This window comes from Siphateles boraxobius, unplaced genomic scaffold (assembly GCF_051911475.1).
Source record: "Siphateles boraxobius isolate OS27281-9 unplaced genomic scaffold, OSU_SipBor_1 53, whole genome shotgun sequence".
Classification (NCBI taxonomy): Eukaryota; Metazoa; Chordata; class Actinopteri; order Cypriniformes; family Leuciscidae; genus Siphateles; species Siphateles boraxobius.
This window is the reverse complement of record NW_027509175.1, coordinates 7,830,937-7,844,147: the sequence shown is the minus strand read 5'-3', so window position 1 is coordinate 7,844,147 and position 13,211 is coordinate 7,830,937. Positions and strand designations below refer to the sequence as shown.

The 13,211-nt window shown below is 38.5% G+C and overlaps 1 long non-coding RNA gene across 3 annotated transcripts in view; it reads right to left on the bottom strand.

Annotated features, from left to right (window-relative positions):
- The window catches only part of LOC143714206 (uncharacterized), a 95,908-nt gene extending 88,396 nt beyond the window's left edge, over window positions 1-7,512 (bottom strand). For all 3 annotated transcript variants that reach the window (XR_013195424.1, XR_013195423.1, XR_013195425.1), the window contains exons 1-2: window positions 7,380-7,512; window positions 3,431-3,513 (exon numbers count right to left, since the gene is read on the bottom strand). This is a non-coding gene — a long non-coding RNA (uncharacterized LOC143714206). The remainder of the gene's footprint in view (window positions 1-3,430; window positions 3,514-7,379) is intronic.
- Window positions 7,513-13,211: the final 5,699 nt, after the last annotated feature.

The window sequence follows — 13,211 nt, the reverse complement described above, 5'->3', positions numbered from 1 at the left end:
TGATGTAGAAGCACCTAACCCTAAACTTGACATAAACTGTATGTAAACTTGTCCCTTAAATCTGATTGATTGATTAGAATGTTGTTCCAGGGTCAACAAAGATGGTGATCCAGGAAGATGTTGTACGTGTAAATCCTGTTCACCATTAAGATACAGACAAAATTTTAAAGCAAAAAAATATCTGTCATCATTTACTTACTATTGTCCCAAACGTATATTCTTTTTTTTTTGCCGAACAAAAATGAGACATTTTATTCTACAAATTTTGAACTACAGCTACAGGGAACTGAAGCGTTCGTGCTTTAAAACAAGAGGCCAAAGTATGATAAGTTGCGGATCTTTCTGTCAATTGTTGCAACAGAATCACTGAGTTTAACCTAAAAACCAAATCAGTCTGATTGATAAAAGAATCATTCAGATTGGTTTTATGAACTAAATCATTGAAAAGATTTGACTCAAAAGATTTCATGAATCAGGTATCAATATTCTTCTATGAACTCTCATGAATGCATCAATTTCAATGTCAGAGTGTATCATATTACTTCAGCAGGCTTGACGCTGTATATAGTTGTATGGACTATTTTATGATGCTCTTATGTCCTTTTGGAAGCTTGAATGCTTCATGCCCATTCAAAACTTATTGCATAATATCAAGCGGCCAGTAAATTCTTCAGAATTTCTCATTTTGTGTTCCACAGGACAAAGAAAGCCTGGCCATACAGGTTTGAACAACACAAGGTATGATAACAGGCTTTTCATTTTTGTGTGAACTATCCCTTTAAAACACAAGCATTGCATTATTGCCAGACACATACAGTACCAATAAACACATGCAAACTAGTCTTTTAAGATTAGCACCTTTATCGTTTCTATGTACTGTGCAGGGCAAGAATGAAAAATGTATGTTGACAGACGAGTGTGTGTGTGTGCTTCATCGACTGCTCCCAGCCCCAGCGGTCCCATTTACCTAGTACAGTGTTCAGGTCTGCGATATTAATTAAGATAAATTCGCCTCCATATTCGCCTGCTGTGCTATCACCCCATTTATCAAAATTAGGTTCATTATTTTAGTGCGCCAGTAGAATTATTACCTTTTTCATGTCTGATTTTTATTAATATTCATAATTTAATAACGCAGCATTTGAGGCTGTCCGCAGCGGGAGCATTTATGAGATAAAGAATAGTGACATTCATAGACAGGGCAGGCAGAAACACACACACACACACACACACACACACACACACACACACACACACACACACACACACACACACACACACACACACACACACACACACACACACACACACACACACACACACAAAGCATGTGTTGATAATTTATTTAGAGAATCATTTATTATATTTACCTAAAGCTGTTGTTTAGATTTTTAGTGGTGAAGTATATTCATAAGTATGCATACCCTTATAAAAACAATTACGTAAAACTATGATTTATTATCGCAGGAGCATGGTGGTAACAGTATCAAGTGATAATATCATAATACTTTGATATGGTACTGAATGATATTAATGTACATATGGATATTCAGGTATATGGATATAAATTAAAATGTACCATATTATTAAAAAGTATCATGGTATTACAATGTGATACTATCACTATGCGATTTTTTAAGGGTACTATTCCATGTTTTTACATGTACCGTGAAAGTACCACAGAAGACTTGGGAAATCATGTAAATACCATGGTATTTATGGTAATCAAGGTAAATTGAAGGTACCATGGCATTCATGGAAGTATCAATGTATTATCATTCAATACCATTGCACACAGTATTTTTGTTAGTAACTGATATTCATGTATCAATGTTTTTGTATGGTACTTCTGCATACAAGTCAAAAACATCATAATAGTAAAATGGTCATTGTCCAAAAACCATGATAAGTTATGTTTTTTTATGTGCAACCTTGGTGTCAAGTTCAAAAAACATGGTTATACCATGGAAAATATAGACTATGCCAAAAGTGAGTGTATAATAAGTGAAAAAATGCACAACAGTGAAGTGGTTCGATGTTTTCAGGCAATGCCAACAGATTTCAGATGACAGTCAACTTTAGATCATCATGCAAAACTTTAAAATATTATCGTATTATTATCCTTATCTTGTAATCATTATAATCATTATAAGTTGTAACTGCTGGTTAACACATTCATTGTGTTCGCTTAACATACTATATTATTGCTGCATTACTGCCGTATGGGCATTACTTTGATACACTCATTTATGGCAGAATACTTAATAACATAATACTTCCTGTATCCAGTGTAACGCTGAAACAAGCATTTTCTGTAAAGCTGCTTTGAAACAATATGTATTATGAAATGAACCTGAATTTAGCTGAATATTTGAGAAAAGATCCACATTTGACATTTCTTCATTATCTGTCCCTGTTTTTAAAACTACGCTACTACACCAACATTTCCTTTCTTCACACTCACCACCCCTTTCTTCCCTTCATCCATCTCACATTCACCCTGCAGGTGAGCTGAGCTGAATTGACATTTTCCTCCCCTGTTTTTTCTCACCCTCCGCCTCTTCGGTGCTGTAATTTGGCATAATTAATGCTAACATTACTGCTGATAATTTAGCTACTTAATTAAACTCAGAGGACTTCATTAAGGCCGGGATGGCACCGTGACTTGTGTGTGTGTGTGTATACATCATGAGTGTCAGCAAATGTGTGTCAGAGACTGGGTGTGTGTGACATAATTTGGTTGCAAATAGCGGCTGGGTGGGTAATTGTTTTTGTCATTAGATCTGTGGCGGCGATGAAGATGTGCACAGATAAGGGGCTTACTATGCATGAATCGATAAGCTACTGTTATTTTAGTGTCCTTTCTAAGGGCAAAAATGAATAACTTTTGACACCACACCCACGGTCTGGTTACATTTATTACTACTAACACTCCTCATTTGAACTTCAACTCAAAAGCTCTATATCAATTAGGCTGGTAAGTAGACTGCATATATACTGAATAGTAATTAATTGTATGTTGTATGCCACAGTATGCCACACTTTTCAGTATACTGTCTATATACAAAACACTTCGTGCAATACTGTATCCCATAGTGCAACAGGCTCAACTTGTCTACAATAGGCAGCTTCCTTCCAAGGAAGAATCCTAACAGAAACAGGCTGTTTGAAATCGCCCATTCACTCTTCCCTACACTAGCCCACTAATATAGTCCATTTGAAGGAGTGACTGAAAACGATTTGGTGAATTTGGACACTGAATGCGTCAGAGGGGCTCCATCTTTTGCATTGTTTTTGCTTGCCTTGCTGTTTAATAATCATTTGAAACTTAGCAAACTTGCAGCTCCAGTATAAATGAAAAGATTTATGGTTAACTCTGTCATGGAAACTAGCATTTATAAACCTTAATTAAACAATTTAATCAATTTACCTGTATATCATCACGCTGTACCTACATTGGACCAGCGGTTTGGAAAATGGATGGATGGATGATTCAGCTGCAGGCGTCATTTTCTGGAAAGACGCGAGAATTTATTCAGCACGAACACAGTGCATTACAGGTTTTCACTAGCAATTGGGTGTATATCGGTTGTACACTAGTTATTGCAGTGCATTGTGGGATTGAATGAGTGCACTCATAGTGATAACAGTCCACTATGGTTTTGAACACCACTACAAGTGGCTGTCCCCTCAAATAGTGTCCTAGTTACTAGATTAATGCCGGTGGACATGAACTTGACTAAAACTTTCCACTGTTGAAACAACATACCTTCTGGTGTTCATTCATGTTTAGTTCGTGCTATAACTGGAGATTAACAGTTCAAGTGCAGCTTGAACTAAGGCGCTACAGCGATCAGTCATGACACATTAAAAGCCACAAAATTGTATTTTGTTTAAATTTCTTTTTTCTTAAACGTCAAAACTTGAAATGAGACTTATCCAGCTTTTTGGGACTGCTCAAAGTTACCGAAACCAGCGATGAAAAAATTAATGGAGGAATAAGAAAAATCACGAGCTTGACGTGTTTGATATTAAAATGCAATAAGGCCAGACAGACGCCGACAATCCGTGTATCATTCGTTCAGTCGTGTTTTGATTTAATATTGAAAGTAGAAAAATGAGAAAACAGTTCCTTTTTTGTTTTTTCATTTTTTCCAAAGAAACGAAAAACAAGAATTCAGCTTGATTTTCGTTTTTCGTTCTGAGGTAGAAAAATGAATAAACAGCTTGAATATTCGATTTCTACACGTGGGCGAGAATGAAACGCTCCTTTACTCTGATTTGTCAGCCGAAGATCAAACTGTGTCGTCATCAGTCCTTCCTCGGTAGCACACAGCAGAATAAGAGTCCTCCGCTGCTGAAGATGTGCGGATTTTTCTATTAGTGATGGGAAGTTCGGTTCTTTTCCGCGAACCGGTTCTTTCGGACAGTTCGTTTCAATGAACCAGTTCAAAAAACTCGTTCAACGGTTTGTTTACGTCATCACGTAATGACGTCATTTAGAGTGACGCAATGACGTAAATTCTTTCATCGCGCGAGGATCATCGGTTCTCTCTCAGATGTCGGACGTGTCCGAAAGAAACAGTTTTCGGTTCAGTGTACTGGTGATTCGAAACTGCAACAATTCTTGAGAATAGCTGTAGCAAAACGGCGCTGATCACGCGGGCGTGCGAGAGAGCTGGCGGCTCCATATGCTTTTGAACCGCTCTCGCTGTACTTTAATGAACTTATTTAGAAATAAGCTGTTCCTGAAAATATCATGCATTCATGTTAACACAAATAGCCTATATGTTTTAGCCTGACTACGTCAGACTTCCTACTTCCGCTAATTTCATTTCGCTCCTGTAGTCAGTCTTAGATAGCAGCCTATCTTTCTGTTTTCCACCGGCCTGAAAACAGCCTGGCCAATCAACGAAAAGAGGGCGGGCTGAAAGCCGTGACGTAGTCGGTAAGCGCCGTGTTTAAGATTAGGTCAGGGAAATCGAAAACGACCGCTGATATGGAGACGCGGATGCAATTCGCTCTGTTGTGGAGAATATTCCAGGCATTAGCAAACTGAAGCCCAAACACGAAGAGTGTGTATTAAACATTTTGAATGGAGGTGATGTTGTGGCCCTACTCCCTTTGGGAAAAGTTTAATTTATCAACTATTACCGATCGTCAGCGAGAAACTGGGGAGCCTTTTGACAGGTCAGTGTCTCTTTTCTTTTCCAGGTCTTAAATACCGTAAAACTTCAAATAATAGCCCGGGCTTTTATTTGCCCAAATCGTCGAACTGCACCGGCTTGTACTTGAGATAGGCGTCTAACTTATATGAGACAGGCCTTTATAGTTGAGATGTTGTTCATTGAGATGTTGTTCCTAGAGTCTATAATCTCTAAAAATCTCCAAATGCTCCACGTGAAACCGCGGTCTTCCGACCTCTTACTATCTTGTCGATTGATTTTTATGAATATGCGCGAGGGAGAGAGAGCAAGACAGCGCTCTTGTTGTTTGTAGACGTTGTTTGTAGACGCGGCCGGGGCTCTCTCTCTCTCTCTCTCTCTCTCTCTCTCTGCTCGTTTGTGCCCTGTCAAGCGCAGCAGTCATTCTATTACATCACTCACAGATCAAAAAAGTCGTTTACAGCCATGTTCACTCGGGTATTTCGCTCGCATCATCAAGTGTTTACAGTGGAAGTTCGATCATAGATTTGAGTTCGATGCATGATGTCTGTGGTTCGATGCGGCTGTGTCGGCGCATAACATACGTCATAAACAAACTTATCTGATTGGCTTACGGGTAACCAATGATTTTAAACTTCAGTACGCGCCCCCTAGCGAGAGAGAAAACACTTCTCTATTATGCTATCCCAGACTCTGTGTACGAAGCAAAGTGAATGAACTAGCAGAGTCTGGTATTACCAGGCTATATATGTTTAGTTTGAGTTTTACAAAACATTAATTGTTTCAAACCTTTAAATGTAGGAGTTGTGCATTCATGTTAATTATTTTGCTGTAATGCTTTATAAACAACATTCATATTTCTGAATGTTAGATAGCCTAATTAAATCTGTGTTCAATATTGCAAGATAATAACAGGCATTGCCTGAGTTAAATACAGTGCAAGTGCACTAGTTTTCAACAATTCTTCTTTGTTAAACTTTAATGGTGTATTGTTTGAAACACTTTGACAGTTTTATTAAAACAGTTTATTTAATACAAACTAAATTTGTGAATGTGTCATTAACTATAATTACAGTACAGGAATTTCCTAAATCGCCATACATCTTTCTGTTAAAACAGCCTACTGTAACTCAGTTATTTTTGTCCAAAATCCCTTATTGAGATCATAAAACACTCTTCATTTAGCCTTCAACAGCATCTTCAACTAAAACAATGCACAGTCATTTAAGACAATATATAGCCTATTTTTTTAAATAAACAATTTAATACTTTCGCTCCACCAGTTGTATCAAAAATTCATACAGTGATAATACAGTAATTGTCATAAACATTTCCAATATTTTTTATTTTGTAACCCTTTTTGGTTTGCAACAAAATAATAAAGTAGCCTAGCATGTATTTCGTCCGAGGAAAATAATTACACGCATGCTCAGTATCTCCATCTCATCAGTTCTCAGCATGTCGGACGCGTCCGAAAGAAACCGTTTTCGGTTTAGTGTACTGGTGATTCGATTTCGAAAAACGTGCTGCAGGCGCTGTACCTGTGCGTTCGGTTCGGTAGTACATGCATGCGCAGTATGAGCTGCTCGTGCTCATCACTTCTCTCCTCAGCACGTCTCAGTTCAGTGAACTGTTGGATTTACTGGAGTAAAATATAGTCCGGGATATTGGTTTATTTCGAGTCCGAGGGACTGTCAGGCATGTCTGAAAGTGAGTAACTTTAGTAACTTGTGGATCAGCACTGACGCAAGACGCGAACTGTTTCGAACGATTCATTCCGATTTAGTGTAGCTACTGGTTCGACCGGTTCACTAAAAAGAACCGGTTCAAAAGAACAATTCGTTCACGAACCGGCCATCACTATTTCCTACCTCAGAACGAAAAACGAAAATCAAGCTAAATTCTTGTTTTTCGTTTCTTTGGAAATAAACAAAAAAGGAACCGTTTTCTCATTTTTCTACTTTTAACATTAAATCAAAACACGACTGAACGAATGATACACGGATAGCCGACGACAATTTCAATCTAACAGCACTGTGTTCAGCGGTCGCATGGAGCACAAATTACATCTCAGTGGATCAAACTGTATTTTAGATATATAGGCTATGTGACATGATGGAATAAATCTATTGTCTACTATTATGTGGTAACCTGGAAAACACTCATGAAACCAAAACTTTGGAGAATCATTTCAGTACTCAATACTTAAGTTACCTTAATAACTTGTGACGATGAGTATCTTCTCTTTGGAATGATGTTTGTTTCGGTACTCAGCAACTGGCCACAGGCTAGATCGGCTCAAAGACTGTTTATGTGTTTTAGATATTGTACATAATTGTGTTCAACGGTCAGTTGTGTAAAAGTGCTCAAATAAATAAAACGAAACGACTCGTTCTCCCGCGCATCCGCATTTGAATTCTCCATTCCCCAGGCGCATTTTGCGCATGCGTGCATGACTTGTTCAGCCAACACAGATTTTTTTTTCACTTCGACTTGACTGAGCACAATTAAATATGTTCGGTGAATATACATTTTTAATTGTAAGTTTAGACCTTACGCCATAAGTACAATGTATCTTTGTGCATGGGGATAATTAAAGGGATAGTTCACCCAAAAATGAAAATTCTGTCAGTACTCACCTTCATGTTGTTCCAACCCCGTAAGACCTTCCTTCATCTTCGGAACACAAATTAAGATATTTTTGATTAAATCTTAGAGCTGGATCACTCCTCCATAGGCTTCTATAAGGGATTGAAACTTGCCAGCCCCGAAAAGTTATTAAAGCCCATCTTTCAAGTTGAAGATCCCTGTGAATAGACGTGTAGATAAATACTGTAGGAACTCGATTTGCGTGAAGAAATTAATCATAAATGTGCATTAAAAAAGTTTTTTAAAGAAATTGTGAGTAAAATTACTTCCGCTGTCAAAAACGCTCTAATCGGAAGTGACGCAACGGCCGGTAAATCTCATCTCTTCGTAATGGAGTCAGACATTGAAGAGGTTGCAGTAGGGGTTCATGTCAACTCTCCCGATGGGCCATTGCCTTATAATTATGAGCCACCTGGGCGAGAGAGGGGTCAGGCAGAGTTAAAGGGAAGGGTAAATGGACAGAGGAGAGAGATAGAGTTGTGGTGTGAGGAGAATCGGTGGAGGATTGGTCAGGTGTCTTGGTGAGTGACCACAGGCTATAGCTAATTGTGGCTAACGTTGTCTCCATGTTTATCACATTGCAGTATCTTTAATAAATCATATTTAGCAATATTGCTGTCGACTTTGTTGTTTTTCAAGCCCGCCGAATTTCTGACCATTACCACCCGTTCCCGCAACATATGTGTTACACTCCCGCCCGCAAATTTATTCCCGCACAATAATAGAGATGCATTGATTTTGTGTCTTATCCCGTCCCGCAGGAAAAAAACACGTATTTGTATTGCTATTATTAAAGAGATTCATTGGGTTAACGTAACAAGAGTAAGCTGACGGCGTGACTTCATGGTGCCAACTTCTCAAGTCAGAACAGCTACAGTCAGCAAAAGTAATGCCAAGACTAATCCATTATAATGTCAAGAAAAATATATTTGCAGAAATTACATGCAGAGCTACATTTCGATGCAACATGTAGTGTATTATAAGACTTACTGTGCAAAGCTCCCGTTTTCGACGCGCAGATTCTCTGCTAGTGCTAACGTTAGACTCTTCACTCCCGCCAGATTTTGCTGGTGGACTTGCATGCACCTATGGCACAGCTCCATTTGCCAGCCTAACCCACTCTCTTCGTCGAAATCCCATGCGAAATTCCATAAGATCTCCTTGGTTGTAGCTGTCCGGTGTGAAGTGTTTTTCACATACCACCGTGTGTCTTGTCACCGAGGAGGCAGCGAAATTGCTTCTCTTTGCCTGGACGAAACGTATCCAAGCACGGAAATCTTTGTGTTTCTTGTTTGGAAATCGGTGGACCCGATGACCAGACAAGTTGGAGTGGTTGCATCCAAAACAAACACAAGAATTCACCATTGTGACAATTCAAACCAACTCAACTATAACGATAACTACACGCTCTATTTTCTGTTACCACCTCTCAGACTACGTAAACCCACACTGAGAGCCAGGGCAGCAACGCCTACTTGTTTGCCTGTCGTTACGTCATATGACGCGTTCTCTGGAAAAGGGCGTTTTTTTTAACCTAGCTTAGAATAGGTACACTTTTTTCTTAATTTCTGCCTGTGGGTGTTGTAAAACATATGTATTCTTATGTATGTCTTTTTAAATTGACATTTTCATACAAGATTCTGTATAAATTAAGTTATACAATTAAATTGAAAGATGGCCTTTAAAAGACATTGTTAAAATAGTCCAAGTGACTACAGTGGCTGAAGATGAACGAAGGCCTTAAGATAGTGTTATACTTTCTGCGTCCGTGAGTGCGCGAGGGTCTGTTAGGGTCTTGCGGACGTCCGCATGCCTCCCATTTTTTGTAACCGTAGGTCACTATAGGTTAAAACCACGAAAGCGCTGGAAAAAGCCGATCTAGCTGATCTACTGCGCATGCGTGGAATGCGTTCACTGAGCGGACCTCTGCAGACAGTATAAATACATGTAGTCCGCGTCCGTGCTGTCCGCAGCTGTCCATGTACGCGTCCAAACTGGAGTATAACCGAGCCTTTACGGGGTTGGAACAACATGAGGGTGAGTAATTATTGGCAGAATTTTCATTTTTGGGTGAACTATCCCTTTAACTGGAAGTCAAATTTTTTCACAATATGTTTTTTTTTTTTTTTACAATGTGCAGTCTGAATTAGATATTGTATTGATAAAATATAGGGATTAAATAATTTTTTTCTAAATCTGCTCGATCTGTCATCTTGGAAAAATGTTGAGCTTTTTTTCACAATGCATTTTGGAACTGTCTTATCCACAAAAGATAGAGCATGCAGCCAGAAATTTAGTTTAAAAATACACTGCCAAGTTTTGGATCAAAGGGTTAGTTCACCTAAAAATGAAAATTCTGTCAGTAATTACTCACCGTCATGTTGTTCCAATCCCGTAAGACTTTTGTTCATCTTCGGAACCCAAATGAAGATATTTTTGATCAAACCTGAGAGCTCACTCCTTGATAGGCTTCTAGGTAATTGCATCTGCCATCCCAGAAAGGTTAGTAAAAGACATTGTTAAATATAACCCCAAGTGATTACAGTGGCTCAACCTTAAGTTTATCAAGCAACGAGAATACTTCTTGTGCACAAAAAAACCCCTAAAATAACGACTTTATTCAACTATTCATTTTCTTCTGTGTGGGCCTCTGACGTGAGTTCACGAGAGCCACGAAGCATGCGCGAGAACTGAGAAGATGACGCTCACGATCATTTGATTGGAAAGTGTGAAAGGTAAGCCATTCATTTTGCAGCATTGGTAAGGCACTTTTACGTTTTCTCGTTGGTTTCTCACGATTCGGATATCCAGGAAATGCCCACTTTAGAACCATTTTAAACACTACATCGAGACCCAGCGGCGTCATCTTCTCAGTTCTTGCGCATGCGTCGTGGCGCTCTCGTGAACTCACGTCAGAGGCCCACACAGAGGGAAATTAATAGTTAAAGGTCCTCTAAGCGATGTCACGCGTTTTTTAGGCCAAAACATTTTTTTTGTCACATACAGCAAACGTCTCCTCACTATTCACTATAGCTGCCTGTCCCCTGAACACACTGTAAAAAACATGGTCTCTGCAGACACCCCTGGCTCCACAAACGGCAACAAAAACAAACTGGGCTAATCCGCAACATGAAACATAACAAACTGTCTAGCCAATAACCGACAAGAAGGATTTGGGGGTGGGGTTTGGGGGGGTTAGTGGGCGGATGAGGAGGAGGGAGAGTCTAGCTAGCCTCCGTTTTGCTTGACAATACTTTAAATGTCAACAAGAAGTGACGTCACCCGACATCGCTTAGAGCACCTTTAAACAAAGTCGTTATTTTTGTTTGTTTTTGCGCACAAAAAGTTTTCTCGTCGCTTGATAAAATTAAGGTTGAGCCACTGTAGTCACTTGGACTATTTTAACAATATTTTTAACTAGTGAGCCAGCTCGAGATTTAATAAAAAATATTGATTTGTGTTCCGAAGATGAACGAAAGTCTTACGGGTTGGAACAACATGAGAGAACAGAGTTGGAACAACATCAAATCCTGAAAAAATGTATCACGGTTTCCACAAAAATATTAAGCAGCACAACTGTTTTCAACATTGATAATAATAAGAAATGTTTCAATGTTTCAGATATGCAGCAAATCAGCATATAAGAATGATTTCTGAAGGATCGTGTGACACTGACTCAAGTAATGTAATAAATTTGGTTATTTAAATTAATTTTCACATTATTTTTTTTATCTGTATTTTTGATCAAATAAATGCAGCCAGAGAATAAGAGACTGCTCACGTTTTGGAGTTTGTTTAATGAAATCTCTAGCAGTGAGAGTGGATTAAAAGGCCCATTTAGAAAGTGGATGCCTTTTTAGCTAAAACAGTTTTAGTCTATCTGCTATAATAATCACTGTCCAAACGGTGGGATGAATTATGCTTCATTCATTCATTATGTATGCGAATCACTGTGTGTAACTTGGCCGGTGAGTTTGAAAGGTTCTATAATTCACTACTGTTTTCTTATTCTGCTCTGACCTCTCTCCGCTCACTCTCCACCATCCTGCCACGTCTTATTAAAGTCATCATAAAGACAAAATTGACCCAATTTACTTTGTCAATACAATACTTGGTTTTATCATGCATGGTTCATTCATGCACAAAAAAAATGGTTGTCTTGAAAATGTAATGACTTGCTCTGCCTCTGAAACAATCTTTCTTTTTGGCGGATGTCTCCTTGGCCAATAGACAGATATTCAGTCATTGTTTTAGGCTAATGTTGTAGTAAAAGCAGCCTTTCTAAATAAAGTCAATGTGAATTGGCATTCAAAACTTGAGGGCCATTTAAAAAAAAAAAGTCCTTTCCCATTTCATATTTTTTCCCCATCACCATGTCCCTTTAGGGGCTCCATAGTAAACAGTTATTTAAAATTGTTGTAATTATATTTCACAATATATTACAACTTTTTTTTTTTTTTACAATATTACAAACTTTACTGTATTTCAATTAAACAAATGCACCTTGTTAAGCATTCATTTCCTTCTCTGTGGGCCTCTAGTAACGTAATGTGATAGCATAGTGCTATGTCACACGTAGGCTCACTATTGGCCGATGTTGGTCATGTGTGTGATGCGCGTGACATACAACACAGAAGTACTGCCTATTACACTAGTGAACTGACTCGAGGCCCACAGAGAAGGAAATTAATAGTTGAAATAAAGTCGTTATTTTTTTTATTTTTTTTTGATAAACTTAAGATTGAGCCACTGTAGTCACTTGGACTATTTTAAAGGAGCATTGCTTAAGTTCTGAAATTTCTGACCGTTACTGACACCAGTGGCCGTTAGAGAAACTGCAGCCAGTCTCATGCTCGTTCTGGGTGCGCACCCTCGTATGAGCACGACCACAGCAACCAGAGAGTTGTAACTATGTCTTATACCTTTGCAGTAAACAGAAAGCCAGCTCGGGGTCTGTTTTTATACCCAGCGCTGACCGGTGCTCCCTCCAAGAATCAAATGCCGCTCCAATGTTGACTCTTGTCTTTGCCCGACGCCAATAGACAGATATTCAGTCATTGTTTTAGGCTAATGTTGTAGTTAAAGCTGCCTTTCTAAATAAAGTCAATGTGAACTGGCATTCAAAACTTGAGGGCCATTTAAAAAAAAAAGGCCTTTCCCATTTCATATTTTTTCCCCATTACCATGTCCCTTTAGGGGCTCCATAGAAAACAGTTATTTAAAATTGTTGTAATTATATTTCACAATATTACAACTTTTTTTTTTTTACAATATTACAAACTTTACTGTGTTTCGATTAAACAAATGCACCTTGTTAAGCATAAGAGACAAAAACATAAAAAAAATATGACCGACTCCAAACTTTTAAATGATAGTGCACGTAATCGAACATTTCTA